The 21,771-nt window shown below is 47.6% G+C and overlaps 1 protein-coding gene across 5 annotated transcripts in view; it reads right to left on the reverse strand.

The window, feature by feature from the left end:
- LOC140070832 (capping protein, Arp2/3 and myosin-I linker protein 3-like) overlaps window positions 1-21,771 on the reverse strand; it is an 813,581-nt gene that overhangs the window by 558,553 nt on the left and 233,257 nt on the right. The gene's annotated exons all lie outside the window — the stretch shown is intronic.

A 21,771-nucleotide genomic window follows, 5' to 3' on the forward strand; every position in this document is an offset into this window, starting at 1 on the left:
CGAGCATTTTTCAAGGGGACCAAGGCTCTGCACAGGGAAGCTTGGCCAAACACCTGGAAACCTCAGAAAAGGATGGAAACACCACGGAAATGGACAGGAAACAGCAGGGACAGCATGCATGGATGCCTCTGAGGCTGCTTAATTGCACCATTATGCCAAAATTATGGGCAACAGCATGGCCATGACAGAGTGACTGAATGAGGCTAGATAGCATATAAAACATCCAATAATTGACCCTGACACTATAGGGGACGGCATGTAGAGGCAGCAGCAGCGGCAGGCTAGAGAGTGTCATGGCGACATACCCTAAATGGACTCAGGCTTCACCAAAGGAGGTGAGCAAGAAGCGCTGAAATGATTTCCTATGTGAACAAAAGGTTGACGGTATATTTAGTCGATAACACAGCATGGTGGCGACATAGTGACCAAGTTCCATGACGTATATGGTGAAACACCCGAAAAATGAGCCTGACACAGCTCTTTTGATAAGGGGACGACATGTGGAGGCAGCCATGGAGACGACTTCCATGATTAAGAGCAACAGTATGGGGCATTCATATTGCGTTGCTATGATTGCAACTTCAGGTCTCCAGCATGGCGGCGACAGATGGGCGACACTATGTATCTGGTGAAACACCTGAAAATTCTGCCTGACACAGCTCGTTTGATAAGGGGATGATGTGCTGCATATCCTCTCGTGCTCCAGCGTCTGGGGTATAGAGAGTTGAAAGTTGCGCATAGAGACATTGGTGGACGCTGTGGAGGATCGTGGAGGTAAAATTGACAGGAAACAGCAGGGGCATGGATGCCTCTGAGGCTGCCTAATCTTGGGATGGAGCTGGCGGTCCGCTGCCAGGCGAGCTTTCGCCTGTCCAAGCCCGTCTCTCGGCTCCTGCCCACCCAAAATGGGCCTGGGGGCCAGAAGCGTTTACTTTGAAAAAATTATAATTTTCAAAGAAGGCCGGGTCGTTTGAATATTTCACCTAGGAATAATGGCATAGCATAGTGGTTCTATTTTTAATTGTTTTTTTGGAAATGGTTCCATGATTAAGAGCGACAGTATGGGGCATCCATATTGGGCTGCTATGATTGCAACTTTAGGTCTCCAGCATGGCGGTGACAGATGGGCCGAGTTCCACTATGTATCTGGTGAAACACCAGAAAATTCTGCCTGAAACAGCTCGTTTGATAAGGGGACGATGTATGGAGGCAGTGAAGTAGTAGTAGATTAAAGGTGCTGCAGTTAAAACTATGTTAGTTGGATCTTGGGATGAAGCTGCCGCTCCGCTGTCAGGCGAGCTTTCACCAATCCAAGCCCCTGTCTCTCGGCTACTCCCCAAACAGCACTTCTAAGAACCTTTTGTATAAGATCAAGTGTAGTAGTGTTCTTATAAGTTTGGGTTATGGCGGGTGAGGGGAATGTAAACAGATGCGCAAGAAGCGCTGAAAAAATATCGGTAAATGATAAAAGTTTGCCAGTATATTTTTTGGATTACACAGCAGGGTGGCGACAAACTTAACAAGTTTGATGTGGAAGCCTTGAAAACAACCCAAAATTCTTCCTGACACAGCTCGTTTGATAAGGGGACCATGTATGGAGACAGCTATATGGATGACTTTTGGAGGCAGCTATGGCGATGACGTGTGGAGGCAGCTAAAAAGACAACGTGTGGAGGCTGCTATGGAGACAATTTAATTTGGATAGTGCCTGTATGTGGCAGTCCAAAAAAGTTTTCAAAGCAGAGGAGCAGGTAGGTGGTCCTCCAGAAAAACTAAATAAATTGAGTGCCTGTATGTGGCAGTCCAAAAAAGTCTTCAAACCAGAGGAGCAGGTAGGTGGTCCTCCAGAAAAATTAAATAGATTGAGTGCCTGTATGTGGCACTCCCAAAAATTGTTTAAAACAGAGGACCAGGTAGGTGGCCCTCCAGAAAAATTAAATACATAGAGTACTATAGCTAGAGCCAGTTGGCCCTGGCAAAAAATAGCCAGTTTCCTCTGCTTTAGTGCACAAAGAGGAGGAGAAGGAGGACAATGAGGAGGAGAAGTGCATTAATTATTCAGGTTGAGCTTCTTTCACCTGGTGGAGAATGGAAATCCTGAGAAATCCAGGCTTTATTCATCTTGATAAGCGTCAGCCTGTCAGCGCTGTCAGTCGACAGGCGTGTACGCTTATCGGTGATGATGCCACTAGCTGCACTGTAAACCCCCTCGCACAACATGCTAGCGGCAGGGCAGGCAAGAACCTCCAAGGCGTACAGCGCCAGTTCATGCCACATGTCGAGATTTGAAACCCAGTAGTTGTAGGGAGCTGTGTGATCATTTTGGATGATGGTATGGTCAGCTACGTACTCCCTCACCATCTTTCTGTAAAGATCAGCCCTACTCTGCCGAGACTGGGGACAGGTGACAGTGTCTTGCTGGGGTGACATAAAACTGGCAAAGGCCTTGTAAAGCGTACCCCTGCCAGTGCTGGACAAGCTGCCTGCTCGCCCACTCTCCCTCGCTACTTGTCCCGCAGAAGTACGCCCTCTGCCGCTAGCGCTGTCAGAAGGGAAATACTGTTTCAGCTTGTGCACCAGGGCCTGCTGGTATTCATGCATTCTCACACTCCTTTCCTCTCCAGGGATGAGAGTGGAAAGATTTTGCTTGTACCGTGGGTCCAGGAGAGTGAATACCCAGTAATCGGTGGTGGAATAAATTCTTTGAACGCGAGGGTCACGGGCTAGGCAGCCTAGCATGAAATCTGCCATATGCGCCAGAGTCCCAACGCACAAGAATTCACTCCCCCCACTGGCCTGACTGTCCATTTCCTCCTCCTCCAACTCCTCTTCTTCTGCCCATACACGCTGAACAGTGAAGGACTGAACAATGGTCCCCGTTTCTGTCTTGCCAACATTCTCCTCCTCTTCCTCCTCCACCTCCTCCGATATGCGCTGAGAAACAGACCTGAGGGTGCTTTGGCTATCAACAAGGGAATCTTCTTCCCCCCGTCTCTTGTGACGAGCGCAAAGCTTCCGACTTCATGCTGACCAGAGAGTTTTTCAACAGGCCAAGCAGCGGGATGGTGAGGCTGATGATGGCAGCATCGCCACTGACCATCTGTGTTGACTCCTCAAAGTTACTCAGCACCTGACAGATATCAGACATCCACGTCCACTCCTCATTGTAGACTTGAGGAAGCTGACTGACCTGACTATCAGTTCTGGTGGAAGTTGACATCTGGCAGTGTACAAACACTCTGCGCTGCTGGTAAACTCTGGATAACATGGTTAATGTTGAATTCCACCTCGTGGGCACGTCGCACAACAGTCGGTGAGCGGGAAGTTGGAGGCGGCGCTGTGCTGCCCTGAGAGTGGCAGCATCTGTGCTGGACTTCCTGAAATGCGCACAGATGCGGCGCACCTTTGTGAGCAAATCAGACAGATTGGGGTATGTCTTGAGGAAACGCTAAACTATGAGATTTAACACATGGGCCAGACATGGCTCATGTGTCAGTCTGCCGAGTTTCAGAGCCGCCACCAGGTTACGGCCGTTGTCACACACAACCATACCTGGCTTCAGGTTCAGCGGTGCCAGCCACAGATCAGTCTGCGCCGTGATGCCCTGCCTAGGCTCAGCAGTTTGAGCACCGCCTGCTGTCGCTTAGCGATGGCACTGCTGCTGTGCCTAGAGCTACCGACTGATGGCGCCATGCCCACGGCTGGTAATTTGGAGGAGGAGGTGGAGGAGGGGTGGGAGGAGGAGGAGGCATAGTAGGCCTTTGAGACCTGGACCGATGTAGGTCCTGCAATCCTTGGCGTCGGCAGTATATGACCAGCCCCAGGGTCAGACTCGGTCCCAGCCTACACCAAGTTAACCCAATGTGCCGTCAGTGATATATAGTGGCCCTGCCCGGCAGCACTCGTCCACGTGTCCGTGGTCAGGGGGACCTTGTCAGAAACGGCGTTGGTCAGGGCACGGATGATGTTGTCTGACACGTGCTTGTGCAGGGCTGGGACGGCACATGGGGAAAAGTAGTGGCGGCTGGGGACCGAATACCGAGGGGCGGCGGCCGCCATGAGGTTTTGAAAGGCCTCGGTCTCTACCAGCCTATAGGGCAGCATCTCCAGGCTAAGCAGTTTGGAGATGTGGACGTTGAGGGCTTGGGCGTGTGGGTGGGTTGCGCTATACTTCCTTTTGTGCTCCAGCGTCTGGGGTATGGAGAGCTGAACGCTGGTGGATGCTGTGGAGGATCGTGGAGGCGAAGATGGGGTTTTCGCAAGACTGGTGTTTGGGCAGGGGTCCTGGGCAGGGGGCTGACTAGCAGATGACACAGGGGAAGGAGCAGTGGTGTGCCCGGCCGGAGGTGAACGGGCTTGGTGCCATTGAGTGGGGTGTTTAGCATTCATATGCCTGCGCATACTGGTGGTAGTTAAGCTAGTAGTGGTGGAACCCCTGCTGATCCTGGTTTGGCACAGGTTGCACACCACAGTCCGTCGGTCATCCGGTGTTTCTTTAAAGAACCTCCAGACTTCTGAAAATCTAGCCCTCGCCACGGGAGCTTGACTACGGGCAACATTTGGCGCTGATGCACCAGCTCTGGCCCTGCCTCTCCGTCTGGCCCCACCACTGCCTCTTCCAACCTGTTCTGCTATAGGACTCGCCTCCGTCTCAGAAGCACTGTGTTCACCCGGCCTATCAACCCAGCTTGGGTCTGTCACCTCATCATCCTCCGATCCCTCAGTCTGCTCCCCCCTCGGACTTCCTGCCCTGACAACAACTTCACCACTGTCTGACAACCGTGTCTCCTCATCGTCCGACACCTCTTTACACACTTCTTCCACTACGTCAATAACGTCATCATCACCCACAGACTGCGACCGGTGGAAAACCTGGGCATCGGAAATAGCTCAGCAGCAACCGGACAAGTGGTTTGTGACTGTGGGAAGGGTCCAGAAAACAGTTCCTCAGAGTATGCCGGTTCAAATGGAAAATTTAGCTGGGAGGGGGCAGACTGGTGGGAAGGAGGCTGAGGTGGAGGAGCTGGAGGAGTGCTGATTTTGGTGACATGGGTGGACTGCGTGGAAGACTGACTGGTGGACAAATGGCTAGAAGCATTGTCCGCAATCCACGACATCACCTCTTCGCACTGTTCTCGCCTCAACAGTGCTCTACCACGAGTCCCAGTAACTTGAGACATGATGAACCTAGGGAGTGTAGCTCTGCAGCGCTCCCCTGCTCCCTCATCAGCAGGTGGTGTCTCACCCCGCCCAGGACCACGGCCCCTGACCCCTGCAGTAGTTGGACGCCCACGTCCATGCCCTCTTCCTCTACCCCTAGCCCTCGGGTTAAACATTTTCAAAATTAAAGTGTAAACTTTAAATTTTTTTTTTTTGGTGTTTTTTTTTGTTTTTGTTTTTGAAACAAAACGATGCTATCCTATTGCTATGGCTAGTTTCTAACCTAAACTGACAGCACACAACTGGATTTTGTGCTGTGCCTGATGACTTTGAGTTATAAAAAGAAATAAACGTAAAAAAAAAATAAATTAGCAGACTCTGCCTTATTCAAATCAAACCCCTAATAAATTGTCCCACTTCGGTGTTTGAGGTGGATATGTGTGTCACTAAGAGCTAAACACAACGGTCGCAAGTCTCCCAGCAAATTCCTCACAATATGGTACTAGCTGCACTACTAGTGGCAGCAAGCCCAGCCACAAGCAAACAAAAAAAAAGTAAATATATAACGTTATTGTAGCCCTAAGAAGGGCTGTTGGGTTCTTGTAGAATCACTTCTGCCTAACACTATTCTAATAGAACACCCTAACGCTTTCCCTGACCAGCAGCAGCTCTCTCCCTAGCGGCATCCAGACAGAGAAGGATCCGAGCAGCGCGGGCAGGGGCTAGTCTATTCCAGGGTCACCTAATCAGGCCAGCCAATCACTGCTATCGACGTGTAAGGGTACCACGTCATGCTGGCTGGAGTGCAGAGTTTCCTGGCTTGTGGTTGGCTCTGTTTCTGGACGCCAAAAATCACAACGGCAGGAGATGCCATTTTCTCGAGCTGGCGAAATACTCGTCCGAGCAACAAGCAGTTTCGAGTACGCTAATGAAGCTCGGACAGGTATGTTCGCTCATCTCTAATTAAGACATGCATTGCTTTATATGGTTATAGCTTTTGAACACTTTTACTTATCAAAGCAATTATGAGACAGCTTTTTTGTCACATGTTGCAGAAAATGTGTTTTTGTTTTGTCAATTTCACAGAACTTAAAATTCTTTCCAGCTTTCCAGTACATTGCATGGAATATTAAATGATGCCACTAAAAAGTACAATTTTTACCACAGAAAACAAGTCTTCAATCTTCCTCCTCCTCCGCCACCTAAACTTACACCACCCTATCCACCAACTCCTCCTACTCACCCCCCCTGGACCTTTGACGCTTGTATAAAATTTCTGTATTATTCATTTCATTGCTTTCCTGCCCTCAAGTGCCTAAAAATTCCCTAATCTTGGACTCTGTAAATAATATATATATATACTGTATATATAAACTGTGCATAGTACATCAGGGTAATATCTACATCTAAAGGTCCAGGGATGTGTGATAAATACAAAAGCACTCTTTCATACATAGTCCTGTTATTTCTGGGCATGTTTCACAATGGTAAATAATGTGCCTTCCGAATGCATTTTTGGAGCATACCATGCACCGTTTTTGCTTCTTAGCAGTTTGGGGAAGTCCTCCTGGAAAGTGCTACCCTGGTAGAATACGTGTTGCTTCGCTTCCAGAAGTGCTGGTAATCCACCCTTCCTGGTCTCCAAAAAAAAAAACTTAATAACCACCTCTTGAAATTCCAGGAAAGTTCCCCAATGGCCTGCACATCGATATAACACATAAGAATTATATAGTGCTATCTGAATTATGTGTCTTCCCAGCTTGTTGTACCACACCCTCGATTTCCGCATGGTGTTTTATGTACTTGTCATGTTCATGTTGTAATCCAGTGTGCAGTCAGGTTTGAGGGTTTCTGTACTGGTACCTTGTACTGGGGTGCTGGTGTGCCCATATACTGCATAGTGCCCTGCTATCGTGCCTTCTAATTTTTTGCCCAACCAGCGACTTAGGGAGACCTCTCTGATTTCTGCGTACAGTGCCGCATGCCACAGTATTTCTGGAAGGCCTTTGAATAATGTAAAGCTGGTAATAATGTAGCCCTGGTCCAGCTTGGGTGGACCAAATTGCACACTATCCTCGTAGTAATACCCAGGAAGGGGGGGCATTCTGGAGGGACTTCCCTTCCCTTCATATTTCCTGAACTTCTACGCATACCCTGATGTATAAGATTTCCAAAAGTACATCTTCACTTTATACCTTGATCTCTTATTGGGCAGGTACTGGCGGAACTTTAAATTGTACCGAGGACTCATCTATGGCCACATGTTTTGCCGGGGTATATACCTCGGCAATAAAATGGTCTAATATGGACCTAATCTTAAACAAACGATCCTAACTGGGGTCATCTCTAGGTGGGAACTGTGTGTTGTTGGTGTAATGCAAAAACTCATAATGGCTTAAAAGCACCTCCTGCTCTTCATCATGTGGAAAATCGGGTGTGGTCCAGAATAAGTGTGCTCCAGTAGTCCCTAATTGAAGGCTTCTTTATAATCCCCATAAGAAGTATTATGCTCCAATACTTCTCCATCTCTGCTGCAGTGACAGGGGTTGTACATAAAATGAAGTGGGGTTTTGGGCAATATGCTGTGCAGCATAGAGATTTGTCTGGACTACAATTAAATTCATTAGCTCCTCATCAAAAAATACTTTAAAAAGTCCACCACTCTTAGCCCTCCCATGTCAAATCCAGGTTGGCCCAAAAAATGTGGAACCTGAAGGGTATAATTATCTGGGACTACCCATGTGGGGTCAGTGGAAGCCCCAAACACTTCTCCCCTAGAAGTTCTAGGCTGTTCTCCCGCAGAAGTCCCAGGCAGTTCTCCAGCATAAACCCCACTCGGGGCTTTCTCGGGGGTTCTTGCAGGTCACTGGAAGAAGATGAAAAGGAGAGGTATAAGGGGACATCATCCCAACTAGTTGACTCTGTGTTAGAGGCCGGCATGTTGTATGCTGTCAACACGGTGTACATCTTCTGAGACATTTTACACAGAAAAATTAGATAATGTGCACCCAACTACACGGAGAAGCCACACAGCTGAAACACAGAAAAATTAGTTAAGGGCACAAAACTACGGGTAGACCAACAGACGCTCTGGGAGAACAACCCCTATGAGTACTGTGCAACAGCTGGCCTTAAGACGTCCTAACTACCACTAAAGATACTGAAAAGTCTTCACAGTGCAGAACACAGCACACTGAAAAGTGCACTAAGGTTCAGAAGGGACAGACAGGAGATGGGAAAAATGGAGGACAAGTGTGATCACACAGGAAATGTACAGGACACAGGAGGGAACAGATAGGGATCAGTGCAATAGTGATTTTGGTGCAACAGTAATTCAAACCAAAATGCTGCAAGTGGGAGGAGGAGGTAGCAGATCAAACTTCGGTTTTCAGCAGCCATCAGCGGGCGAATCAATGCAATTGCCCAGGTGATTCTGGCTAAGGTTCTCCTGCCATAGTTTCCTGAGTCCTATCGCGATATCACTATGTCCCGTGACATGGAACGGGTGCGCTGTACGGGGCTGAGTGCGTATCGTGGGAGCTTGCGCCATAATAATACAGTGCAGAGCCCCAGGGGGTTAAGAAGGAAGCATAGTTATCTGTAACTGCCTGAATGTCCTGAATGTCAGATGGGAACTACACCACTAGAGCTTTCTTTTATTTCTCTATAATTAGCTCCAGTGGTGGAATCAAGGATATTATTTTATATTTATAGTGAGGATTCGCCAGGGTGGCCACTCATTAAATTGCAACTGGGGGCTATTGAAAAAACCTGGCCCTTCCGCTCACTGCCATAAAAGATGCACTGGGAAAAACCTGGCCCTTCCTCTCAATACCATAAAAGATGCAATGGAAAAAAACCTGGTTATTCCTCTCAATGCCATTAAAGGGGAATTCCTATTACAGCAAATTAAAAATTTGGTTTGTATTATAAAAAGTTATACAATTTTCCAATATACTTTCTGTATCATTTCCTCACAGTTTTCTAGATCTCTGCTTGCTGTCCTTCAATAGAAAGCTTCTATGTTTACTTCCAGTGGACAGAAATCTGACCATGGTCACACAGGGGCACGGCTTGTTATATCACACAGCTCTGGTCACTCTCTGCATTATGACGAGCCGTGCACCTATGTGACCACGGTCAGATTTCTGTCCATTGGAAGTAAACATAGAAGCTTTTTATAATGGGACAGCAAGCAAAGATCTAGAAAACCATGAAGAATTGATACAGAAAGTATATAGGAAAATTGTATAACTCTTTCTAATACAAACAATAACATTCATTTGCTGCAATGGGAAAACCCCTTTATCGCCCTAACGCTCTGCGCCGTAGCTCTACGGCGCAGAGGTACAGGGAGTGTATGAAGAGGGCTCACGGGCTGAGTCCTCTTCAAACAAGGGTGGGGGTTGTTGCATATTGCAGCAAACCCCCACCGCTAATAATGCTTGCACCGATCGCTGCTATTAACCCTTTCATTGTCGCCGGCAGCATTTAAAAGATGGCGGCGCGTGGGCGATCGGTTGCCATGGTAGCCTCAGGTCTTCGTTTGACCCGAGGCTACCTGGCTTCTGCAGATTCGTTACAATGAGCCAGTGGCTCATTGTAATGAATGAGCTGCAAAAATGCCATTTATTGCAATACAGTAGTATTGCAGTATATGGTAGGAGCGATCCGACCATCTAGGGTTAATGTACCCTAGATGGTCTAAGAAATAGTAAAAAAAAAAGAAAAAGAAAAGTTTAAAAAATACAAAAAAATTAATAAAATATTAAAAATTTATATCACCCCCCTTTCCCTAGAACTGATATAAAACATAATAACAGTAAAAATCACAGACACATTAGGTATCGCCGCGTCCCAAAATGCCCGATATATCAAAATATAAAAACGGTTACGGCCGGCGGTGACCTCCGAGACGGGAATAGGCGCCCAAATGTCCAAAATGCGACTTTTACACCTTTTTACATCACATAAAAAATGGAATAAAAAATGATCAAAATGTCGCACAGACCTCAAAATGGTAGCAATGAAAATGACGGCTCATTTCGCAAAAGATGACACATCACACAGCTCCGTGAAAAGGTTATTAGCATCAGAAGATGGCAAAATTTTTTTTTCTTTTTTGTACACATTTGTTTAATTTTTGAAAATGTATTAAAACACAATAAAAACTATATAAATTTGGTATCACAGCGATCGCACCAAACCAAAGAATAAAGCTGAGTTGTTATTTGGAGTGCACAGTCAAAGTCGTAAAAACTGGGCCCACAAGAACGTAACGCACGTGCAGGTTTTTTTCAAATTTTCCACATTTAGAATTTTTTTTCAGCTTCCCAGTACATGGCATGTTAAAATAAATAACATTACGGGAAAGTAAAATTTGTTGCACACAAAATAAGCCCTCACACAGCTCTGTATACATAAAAATGAAAAAGTTATGGATTTTTGAAGGTGGAGAGCGAGAAATGAGCGAAAAAACACTGCGTCCTTAAGGGGTTAAAAATGAACTGTGAAAAACCTGGTCCCATTAAAGATGCAATGGGTGTCTAGCTGCATTTTTGGTCTGCTCATCAATAAACAGGGAAATTGCTCTGCATAAATTTAGTCTGTTAGTTTTTAGGTATTTTGTGGGCTTTTGCATAGACAGAGAAGTTGCAGCAAGGCATACTGCGTTTTCGTATGGCTATGCTGAAACTGATGGCTCTGGTCGATGATGACTGGATAAGTAGGCAAGAGAAGAGAAAGAATAGTAGGAAGAAAATGGAGGCATGAAGTGATACACCAGGACTGATAGAGACAGGTTGGTATTATATCTATGACATGCTGTATTTTTGTTAACAACAGTGAGTTAGAGAAAGCGTTATTTTTAGAGATGAGCGAACATGCTCGTCCGAGCTTGATGCTCGGTCGAGCATTAGGGTACTCGAAACTGCTCGTTACTCGGACGAATACTTCGCCCGCTCGAGAAAATGGCAGCTCCCGCCGTTTTGCTTTTTGGCGGCCAGAAACAGAGCCAATCACAAGCCAGGAGACTCTGCACTCCACCCAGCATGACGTGGTACCCTTACACGTCGATAGCAGTGGTTGGCTGGCCAGATCAGGTGACCCTGGGATAGACTAGCCGCTGGCCGCGCTGCTCGGATCATTCTGTCTCTGGATGCCGCTAGGGAGAGAGCTGCTGCTGGTCAGGGAAAGCGTTAGGGTGTTCTATTAGCTTACTGTTAGGCAGGAGTGATTCTCAAAGAACCCAACAGCCCTTCTTAGGGCTACAATAACGTTCTACTTTTTTTATTTTAATTTGCATCTTTTACCATTTTGTGAGGAATTAGCAGGGGGACTTGCTACCGTTGTGTTTAGCTCTTAGTGGCACACATATCCATAGCAAAGACCGAAGTGGCAAAATTCAGTAGGGGTTGGATTTCTATTAGGCAATAACTCAGTGTCATCTCATCTGGCATAGTAGTGTGCTTCCTTTGATACTTGGCTAGAAAATAGCCATAGGAGAATACAAACAGCTTCTTGAAGCCTACAGTAGCGTTCTATATATTTGATTTCTGGTTGATCTGCTGGTGGCTGTAGTTTCTGCAGTGCATGTACTTGCCAATTCTGAGCAATTTGTAGTGAGACTTGCGACCGCTGTGTTCTGCGCTTAGTGGCGCACATATCCATAGCAAAGGCCGAAGTGGCAAAATTCAGTAGGGGTTGGATTTCTATTAGGCAATAACTCAGTGTCATCTCATCTGGCATAGTAGTGTGCTTCCTTTGATACTTGGCTAGAAAATAGCCATAGGAGAATACAAACAGCTTCTTGAAGCCTACAGTAGCGTTCTATATATTTGATTTCTGGTTGATCTGCTGGTGGCTGTAGTTTCTGCAGTGCATGTACTTGCCAATTCTGAGCAATTTGTAGTGAGACTTGCGACCGCTGTGTTCTGCGCTTAGTGGCGCACATATCCATAGCAAAGGCCGAAGTGGCAAAATTCAGTAGGGGTTGGATTTCTATTAGGCAATAACTCAGTGTCATCTCATCTGGCATAGTAGTGTGCTTCCTTTGATACTTGGCTAGAAAATAGCCATAGGAGAATACAAACAGCTTCTTGAAGCCTACAGTAGCGTTCTATATATTTGATTTCTGGTTGATCTGCTGGTGGCTGTAGTTTCTGCAGTGCATGTACTTGCCAATTCTGAGCAATTTGTAGTGAGACTTGCGACCGCTGTGTTCTGCGCTTAGTGGCGCACATATCCATAGCAAAGGCCGAAGTGGCAAAATTCAGTAGGGGTTGGATTTCTATTAGGCAATAACTCGGTGTCATCTCATCTGGCATAGTAGTGTGCTTCCTTTGATACTTGGCTAGAAAATAGCCATAGGAGAATACAAACAGCTTCTTGAAGCCTACAGTAGCGTTCTATATATTTGATTTCTGGTTGATCTGCTGGTGGCTGTAGTTTCTGCAGTGCATGTACTTGCCAATTCTGAGCAATTTGTAGTGAGACTTGCGACCGCTGTGTTCTGCGCTTAGTGGCGCACATATCCATAGCAAAGGCCGAAGTGGGAAAATTCAGTAGGGGTTGGATTTCTATTAGGCAATAACTCGGTGTCATCTCATCTGGCATAGTAGTGTGCTTCCTTTGATACTTGGCTAGAAAATAGCCATAGGAGAATACAAACAGCTTCTTGAAGCCTACAGTAGCGTTCTATATATTTGATTTCTGGTTGATCTGCTGGTGGCTGTAGTTTCTGCAGTGCATGTACTTGCCAATTCTGAGCAATTTGTAGTGAGACTTGCGACCGCTGTGTTCTGCGCTTAGTGGCGCACATATCCATAGCAAAGGCCGAAGTGGCAAAATTCAGTAGGGGTTGGATTTCTATTAGGCAATAACTCAGTGTCATCTCATCTGGCATAGTAGTGTGCTTCCTTTGATACTTGGCTAGAAAATAGCCATAGGAGAATACAAACAGCTTCTTGAAGCCTACAGTAGCGTTCTATATATTTGATTTCTGGTTGATCTGCTGGTGGCTGTAGTTTCTGCAGTGCATGTACTTGCCAATTCTGAGCAATTTGTAGTGAGACTTGCGACCGCTGTGTTCTGCGCTTAGTGGCGCACATATCCATAGCAAAGGCCGAAGTGGCAAAATTCAGTAGGGGTTGGATTTCTATTAGGCAATAACTCAGTGTCATCTCATCTGGCATAGTAGTGTGCTTCCTTTGATACTTGGCTAGAAAATAGCCATAGGAGAATACAAACAGCTTCTTGAAGCCTACAGTAGCGTTCTATATATTTGATTTCTGGTTGATCTGCTGGTGGCTGTAGTTTCTGCAGTGCATGTACTTGCCAATTCTGAGCAATTTGTAGTGAGACTTGCGACCGCTGTGTTCTGCGCTTAGTGGCGCACATATCCATAGCAAAGGCCGAAGTGGCAAAATTCAGTAGGGGTTGGATTTCTATTAGGCAATAACTCAGTGTCATCTCATCTGGCATAGTAGTGTGCTTCCTTTGATACTTGGCTAGAAAATAGCCATAGCAATAGGATAGGATTGTTTGGTTTTAAAAACACAAAAAAAAAAAAAAAACACAAAAAAACACAAAAAAAAACAAAAAGAAGTAAAAAAAAAAAAAAAGTTATAACTCTCATTTTAAAAATGTTTAACCCGAGGGCTAGGGGTAGAGGACGAGGGCGGGGACGTGGGCGTCCAACTACTGCAGGGGTCAGAGGCCGTGGTCCTGGGCGGGGTGAGACACCACCTGCTGATGAGGGAGCAGGGGAACGCCGCAGAGCTACACTCCCTAGGTTCATGTCTGAAGTTACTGGGACTCGTGGTAGAGCACTGTTGAGGCCAGAACAGTGCGAACAGGTGATGTCGTGGATTGCTGACAATGCTTCGAGCAATTTGTCCACCACCAGTCAGTCTTCCACGCAGTCCACCCATGTCACCGAAATCCCCACTCCTCCAGCTCCTGCACCTCAGCCTCCTCCCCCCCAGTCTGCCCCCTCCCAGGAAAATTTGCCATTTGAACCGGCATACTCTGAGGAACTGTTTTCTGGACCCTTCCCACAGTCACAAACCACTTGTCCGGTTGCTGCTGAGCAATTTTCCGATGCCCAGGTTTTCCACCAGTCACAGTCTGTGGGTGATGATGACCTTCTTGACGTAGTGGAAGTGTGTAAAGAGGTGTCCGACGATGAGGAGACACGGTTGTCAGACAGTGGGGAAGTTGTTGTCAGGGCAGGAAGTCCGAGGGGGGAGCAGACTGAGGGATCGGAGGATGATGAGGTGACAGACCCAAGCTGGGTTGAGAGGCCGGGTGAACACAGTGCTTCTGAGACGGAGGAGAGTCCTCGACCTGAACAGGTTGGAAGAGGCAGTGGTGGGGCCAGACGGAGAGGCAGGGCCAGAGCTGGTGCATCAGCGCCACTGTCAACTAGTGAAGCTCCCGTGGTGAGGGCTCTTGCGGCGAGGGCTAGATCTTCAGAAGTGTGGAGGTTCTTTAAGGAAACACCGGATGACCGACGGACTGTGGTGTGCAACATTTGCCAAACCAGGCTCAGCAGGGGTTCCACCACTACTAGCTTAACTACCACCAGTATGCGCAGGCATATGAATGCTAAGCACCCCACTCAGTGGCAACAAGCCCGTTCACCTCCGGCCGTGCACACCACTGCTCCTTCCCCTGTGTCAGCTGCTAGTCAGCCCCCTGCCCAGGACCCTGGCACAAAAACCCCATCGTCGCCTCCACGATCCTCCACAGCATCCACCAGCGTTCAGCTCTCCATACCCCAGACGCTGGAGCGGAAACGCAAATATAGTGCAACCCACCCGCACGCCCAAACCCTTAATGTGCACATCTCCAGATTGCTTAGCCTGGAGATGCTGCCCTATAGGCTAGTAGAGACCGAGGCCTTTCGCAACCTCATGGCGGCGGCCGCCCCTCGGTATTCGGTCCCCAGCCGCCACTACTTTTCCCGATGTGCCGTCCCAGCCCTGCACCAGCACGTGTCAGACAACATCATCCGTGCCCTGACCAACGCCGTTTCTGACAAGGTCCACCTGACCACGGACACGTGGACGAGTGCTGCCGGGCAGGGCCACTATATATCGCTGACGGCACATTGGGTTAACTTGGTGGAGGCTGGGACCGAGTCTGACCCTGGGGCTGCTCATATACTGCCGACGCCGAGGATTGCGGGGCCTACCTCGGTCCAGGTGTTTCAGGCCTACTATGCCTCCTCCTCCTCCCACCCCTCCTCCACCTCCTCCTCCGAACTACCATCCGTGGGCACGGCGCCATCAGTCGGTAGCTCTAGGCACAGCAGCAGTGCCGTCGCTAAGCGACAGCAGGCGGTGCTCAAACTGCTGAGCCTAGGCGACAAAAGGCACACCGCCCAAGAGCTATTACAGGGCATCACGGCGCAGACTGATCTGTGGCTGGCACCGCTGAACCTCAAGCCGGGAATGGTTGTGTGTGACAACGGCCGTAACCTGGTGGCGGCTCTGCAACTCGGCAGACTGACACATGTGCCATGCCTGGCCCATGTGTTAAATCTGATAGTGCAGCGTTTCCTCAAGACATACCCCAATCTGTCTGATTTGCTCACGAAGGTGCGCCGCATCTGTGCGCATTTCAGGAAGTCCAGCCCAGATGCTGCCACTCTCAGGGCAGCGCAGCGCCGCCTCCAACTGCCCGCTCACCGACTGTTGTGCGACGTGCCCACGAGGTGGAATTCAACACTGACCATGTTATCCAGAGTTTACCAGCAGCGCAGAGCGATTGTAGACTGCCAGATGTCAACTTCCACCAGAACTGGTAGTCAGGTCAGTCAGCTTCCTCAAGTCTACAATGAGGAGTGGACGTGGATGTCTGATATCTGTCAGGTGCTGAGTAACTTTGAGGAGTCAACACAGATGGTCAGTGGCGATGCCGCCATCATCAGCCTCACCATCCCGCTGCTTGGCCTGTTGAAAAACTCTCTGGTCAGCATGAAGTCGGAAGCTTTGCGCTCGTCACAAGAGACGGGGGAAGAATATTCCCTTGTTGATAGCCAAAGCACCCTGAGGTCTGTTTCTCAGCGCATATCGGAGGAGGTGGAGGTGGAGGAGGATGAGGAGGAAGAGGAGGAGAATGTTGGCGAGACACAAGAGGGGACCATTGTTGAGTCCTTCACTGTTCAGCGTGTATGGGCAGAAGAAGAGGAGTTGGAGGAGTTGGAGGAGGAGGAAATGGACAGTCAGGCCAGTGAGGGGAGTGAATTCTTACGCGTTGGTACTCTGGCGCATATGGCAGATTTCATGCTAGGCTGCCTATCCCGTGACCCTCGCGTTCAAAGAATTTATTCCAGCACCGATTACTGGGTGTTCACTCTCCTGGACCCACGGTACAAGCAAAATCTTTCCACTCTCATCCCTGCAGAGGAAAGGAGTGTGAGAATGCATGAATACCAGCAGGCCCTGGTGCACAAGCTGAAACAGTATTTCCCTTCTGACAGCGCTAGCGGCAGAGTGCGTAGTTCTGCGGGACAAGTAGCGAGGGAGAGTAGGCGAGCAGGCAGCTTGTCCAGCACTGGCAAGGGTACGCTTTACAAGGCTTTTGCCAGCTTTATGTCACCCCAGCAAGACACTGTCACCTGTCCCCAGTCTCGGCAGAGTAGGGCTGATCTTTACAGAAAGATGGTGAGGGAGTACGTAGCTGACCATACCATCGTCCTAAATGATCACACAGCTCCCTACAACTACTGGGTTTCAAAGCTGGACATGTGGCACGAACTGGCGCTGTACGCCTTGGAGGTTCTTGCCTGCCCTGCCGCTAGCGTCTTGTCCGAGCGGGTTTTCAGTGCAGCTGGTGGCATCATCACCGATAAGCGTACACGCCTGTCGACTGACAGCGCTGACAGGCTGACGCTTATTAAAATGAATAAAGGCTGGATTTCTCAGAATTTCCAATCTCCACCAGGTGAAGGAAGCTCAACCTGAATAATTGATCCACTCCTCCTCCTCCTCCTCATTTTCCTCCTTCTCCTCCTCTTTGTACAGTAAAGCAGAGGAAAATGGCTATTTTTTGACAGGGCCCACTGGCTCTTGCTATAGTACTTCATGCATTTAATTTTTCTGGAGGGCCACCTACCCGGTCCTCTGTTTGAAACAATTTTTGTGAGTGCCACATACAGGCACTCAATCTATTCCATTTTTCTGGAGGGCCACCTACCCGGTCCTCTGTTTTAAAAAATTTTTGGGACTGCCACATACAGGCACTCAATCTATTCCATTTTACTGGAGGGCCACCTACCTGCTCCTCTGGTTTGAAACATTTTTGGGACTGCCACATACAGGCACTCAATCTATTCCATTTTACTGGAGGGCCACCTACCTGCTCCTCTGGTTTGAACAATTTTTGGGACTGCCACATACAGGCACTCAATCTATTCCATTTTACTGGAGGGCCACCTACCTGCTCCTCTGGTTTGAAACATTTTTGGGACTGCCACATACAGGCACTCAATCTATTCCATTTTACTGCAGGGCCACCTACCTGCTCCTCTGGTTTGAACAATTTTTGGGACTGCCACATACAGGCACTCAATCTATTCCATTTTACTGGAGGGCCACCTACCTGCTCCTCTGGTTTGAAGAATTTTTGGGACTGCCACATACAGGCACTCAATCTATTCCATTTTACTGGAGGGCCACCTACCTGCTCCTCTGGTTTGAAACATTTTTGGGACTGCCACATACAGGCACTCAATCTATCCCATTTTACTGGAGGGCCACCTACCTGCTCCTCTGGTTTGAAACATTTTTGGGACTGCCACATACAGGCACTCAATCTATTCCATTTTACTGCAGGGCCACCTACCTGCTCCTCTGGTTTGAACAATTTTTGGGACTGCCACATACAGGCACTCAATCTATTCCATTTTACTGGAGGGCCACCTACCTGCTCCTCTGGTTTGAAGAATTTTTGGGACTGCCACATACAGGCACTCAATCTATTCCATTTTACTGGAGGGCCACCTACCTGCTCCTCTGGTTTGAAACATTTTTGGGACTGCCACATACAGGCACTCAATCTATCCCATTTTACTGGAGGGCCACCTACCTGCTCCTCTGGTTTGAAACATTTTTGGGACTGCCACATACAGGCACTCAATCTATTCCATTTTACTGGAGGGCCACCTACCTGCTCCTCTGGTTTGAAGAATTTTTGGGACTGCCACATACAGGCACTCAATCTATTCCATTTTACTGGAGGGCCACCTACCTGCTCCTCTGGTTTGAAGAATTTTTGGGACTGCCACATACAGGCACTCAATCTATTCCATTTTACTGGAGGGCCACCTACCTGCTCCTCTGGTTTGAAACATTTTTGGGACTGCCACATACAGGCACTCAATCTATCCCATTTTACTGGAGGGCCACCTACCTGCTCCTCTGGTTTGAAAAATGTTTGGGACTGCCACATACAGGCACTATCCAAATTAAATTGTCTCCATAGCAGCCTCCACACGTTGTCTCCATTGCTACCTCCAAAAGTCGTCCATATAGCTGCCTCAAAACTTCGTCCCTTTATCAAACGAGGTGTGTCAGGCAGAAATTTGGGTTGTTTTCATGGATTCCACATCAAAGTTGTTAACTTTGTCGCCACCCTGCTGTGTTATCCACAAAATATACTGGCAAACTTTTACCATTTAGGGATATTATTTCAGCGCTTCTTGCGCATCTGTTTACATTCCCCTCACCCGGCATATCCTAAACTTATAAGAACGCTACTACACTTGATCTTATACAAAAGGTTCTTAGAAGTGCTGTTTGGGGAGTAGCCTAGAGACAGGGGCTTGGATTGGCGAAAGCTCGCCTGGCAGCGGAACGCCAGCTCCATGCGCATCATGCGCTTCTTGCGCATCTGTTTACATTCCCCTCACCCGCCATATCCCAAACTTATAAGAACGCTACTACACTTAACTTGGTGCAGGCTGGGACCGAGTCTGACCCTGGGGCTGGTCATATACTGCCGACGCAGAGAATTGCGGGGCCTACCTCGGTCCAGGTCTCAAAGGCCTACTATACCTCCTCCCACCCCTCCTCCACCTCCTCCTCCTCCGAATTACCATCCGTGGGCATGGCGCCATCAGTCGGTAGCTCTAGGCACAGCAGCAGTGCCGTCGCTAAGCGACAGCAGGCGGTGCTGAAACTGCTGAGCCTAGGCGATAAAAGGCACACCGCCCAAGAGCTATTACAGGGCATTCCACATCAAAGTTGTTAACTTTGTCGCCACCCTGCTGTGTAATCCACAAAATATACTTGCAAACTTTTACCATTTAGGGATATTATTTCAGCGCTTCTTGCGCATCTGTTTACATTCCCCTCACCCGCCATATCCTAAACTTATAAGAACGCTACTACACTTGATCTTATACAAAAGGTTCTTAGAAGTGCTGTTTGGGGAGTAGCCTATAGACAGGGGCTTGGATTGGCGAAAGCTCGCCTGGCAGCGGAGCGCCAGCTCCATGCCAAGATCCAACTAACATAGTTTTAACTGCAGCACCTTTAATCTACTACTAGTTCACTGCCTCCATACATGGTCCCCTTATCAAACGAGCTGTGTCAGGCAGAATTTTGGGTTGTTTTCATGGCTTCCATGTTAACTTTGTCGCCACCCTGCTGTGTAATCCACAAAATATACTGGCAAACTTTTATCATGTACCGATATTATTTGAGCGCTTCTTGCTCACCTCCTTTGGTTCCTCTCTGCCACCCATTGGTTTGAAGCCTGAGTCCATTTAGGGTATGTCGCCATGCCACTCTCTAGCCTTCCGCTGCTGCCGCTGCCTCTGCATGCCGTCCCCTATAGTGTCAGGGTCAATTATTGGATGTTTTAGATGCTATCTAGCTTCATTCTGTCACTCTGTCATGGCCATGCTGTTGCCCATAATTTTGGCATAATGGTGCGATTAGGCAGCCTCAGAGGCATCCATGCATGCTGCCCCTGCTGTTTCCTGTCCATTTCCGTGGTGTTTCCATCCTTTTCTGAGGTTCCCAGGTGTTTGGCCAAGCTTCCCTGTGCAGAGCCTTGGTCCCCTTGAAAAATGCTCGAGTCTCCCATTGACTTCAATGGGGTTCGTTATTCGAGACGAGCACTCGAGCATCGGGAAAAGTTCGTCTCGAATAACGAGTACCCGAGCATTTTAGTGTTCGCTCATCTCTAGTTATTTTGTCATTGAGAGTATTTTTAAGAAACTTGTCTTCATAGGAATACGCCTTTAACCTAGTGGCCAGATGTAATATCTTTCCCTATGCTTACTTGTCCACATATCAGTTGTGATGTGTAACTTGTGACTAATGGCACTGCATACTGCACACCAGTTTTTTACTCCACAACCAGCTAGTGAAAAGTAGTGGCCGCTGGGAATGGCCACCACCATTACATTTCTCTCGATTGTTTGGAGGATAGAAAACTGGCCCCTTCCCTGGGATGTTGGAGCCTGGCTTGGTGGTTGCAGTGCTGTCACATGCTCACTTTGTGGGGAAACAGGTGGCCGTGCCACTTGGGAGGCAGTGGTAGAAGCTTCAGAGGGAACCTCAGGTGTTTCCATGTTTTGTTTTTTTTTGTGTCACACCCACTGCAGCTCATGTTTTGTTTGCAGTTGCCTGGTCATACCTGTAGTGCTTAGTTTTGTCTTCTGCACATTGCTTAAAAAAAATGCCACACCAGGGAGATCATCTGGGCTGGCCTTTGTGTGCTCAGTCCTGGACACGATGGGTGGTAGCAAGCCACACCGTGGTTATGGGCTGCCTGATGCAACTTTTCAGCCTTCTGCTGGCTACCTAGAGCTTTGTGAACACCACCTCTTGCTCCAAACTATCATTGCCATTGAGTTGTGTTGGGTCTAGGAAAACATCATCATCACCCCTCAGATTTTCTCCCATTGAGCAGTTAATGCTGCTCTCCTTGTCAGCCCCTCACATGAATTGGGTGGAGGCTCACTTTAGAAAAGAAAAAATGGATGGTGCAAATATTTTTTGAGTCATGGATGATATATTCTAACTGAAAAGGTATCAATAATAAGACAAACTCAGAAATGAAACTTGCTTGGACCAAAACAATCCCAACCGTGGCATTGCTGGAACACAGGAAAACTAGCATTTTTGGCTGTAGCCACTGTGACTGTGGTGTGATGTGTTTTTCTATACATTATTATGTCTGCCAAAGTATTCTGGCTTTCAGTAATATTGATACTGCTGATCCACCTCATTTTAATGCAACATTGCTTGTCATCCATGTATCAAGATTTTTTTAAAAATAAAAACATAAAAAAGCTGCACTCTCTAAAGCCGGAGTAAATTGGCTGAAGTGAAGTGAAAAGTAAAGTGGGTTGGCAAAGAGTCAAAGAAAAGTTGAAAATCTGACTATGTTATGCAAATAATTTTTTTTAAATTCTGCTCTGGTGCATTTAATGCAGAAGCATAGCAATGTGTGTAAATAAATAAATAAACTGTATGAAGCCATACTAATATTGGCCGGACAAAAGCTTAAAAAAGTTGTCCGACTCTTTTGAAAATCTTGCAGACAGTCAAGGTACGTTTTTAAAAAAGAAAGCTATACTCACCTCCTCTGTCG

The sequence above is a fragment of the Engystomops pustulosus genome, chromosome 7, assembly GCF_040894005.1.
Source record: "Engystomops pustulosus chromosome 7, aEngPut4.maternal, whole genome shotgun sequence".
Classification (NCBI taxonomy): domain Eukaryota; kingdom Metazoa; phylum Chordata; class Amphibia; order Anura; family Leptodactylidae; genus Engystomops; species Engystomops pustulosus.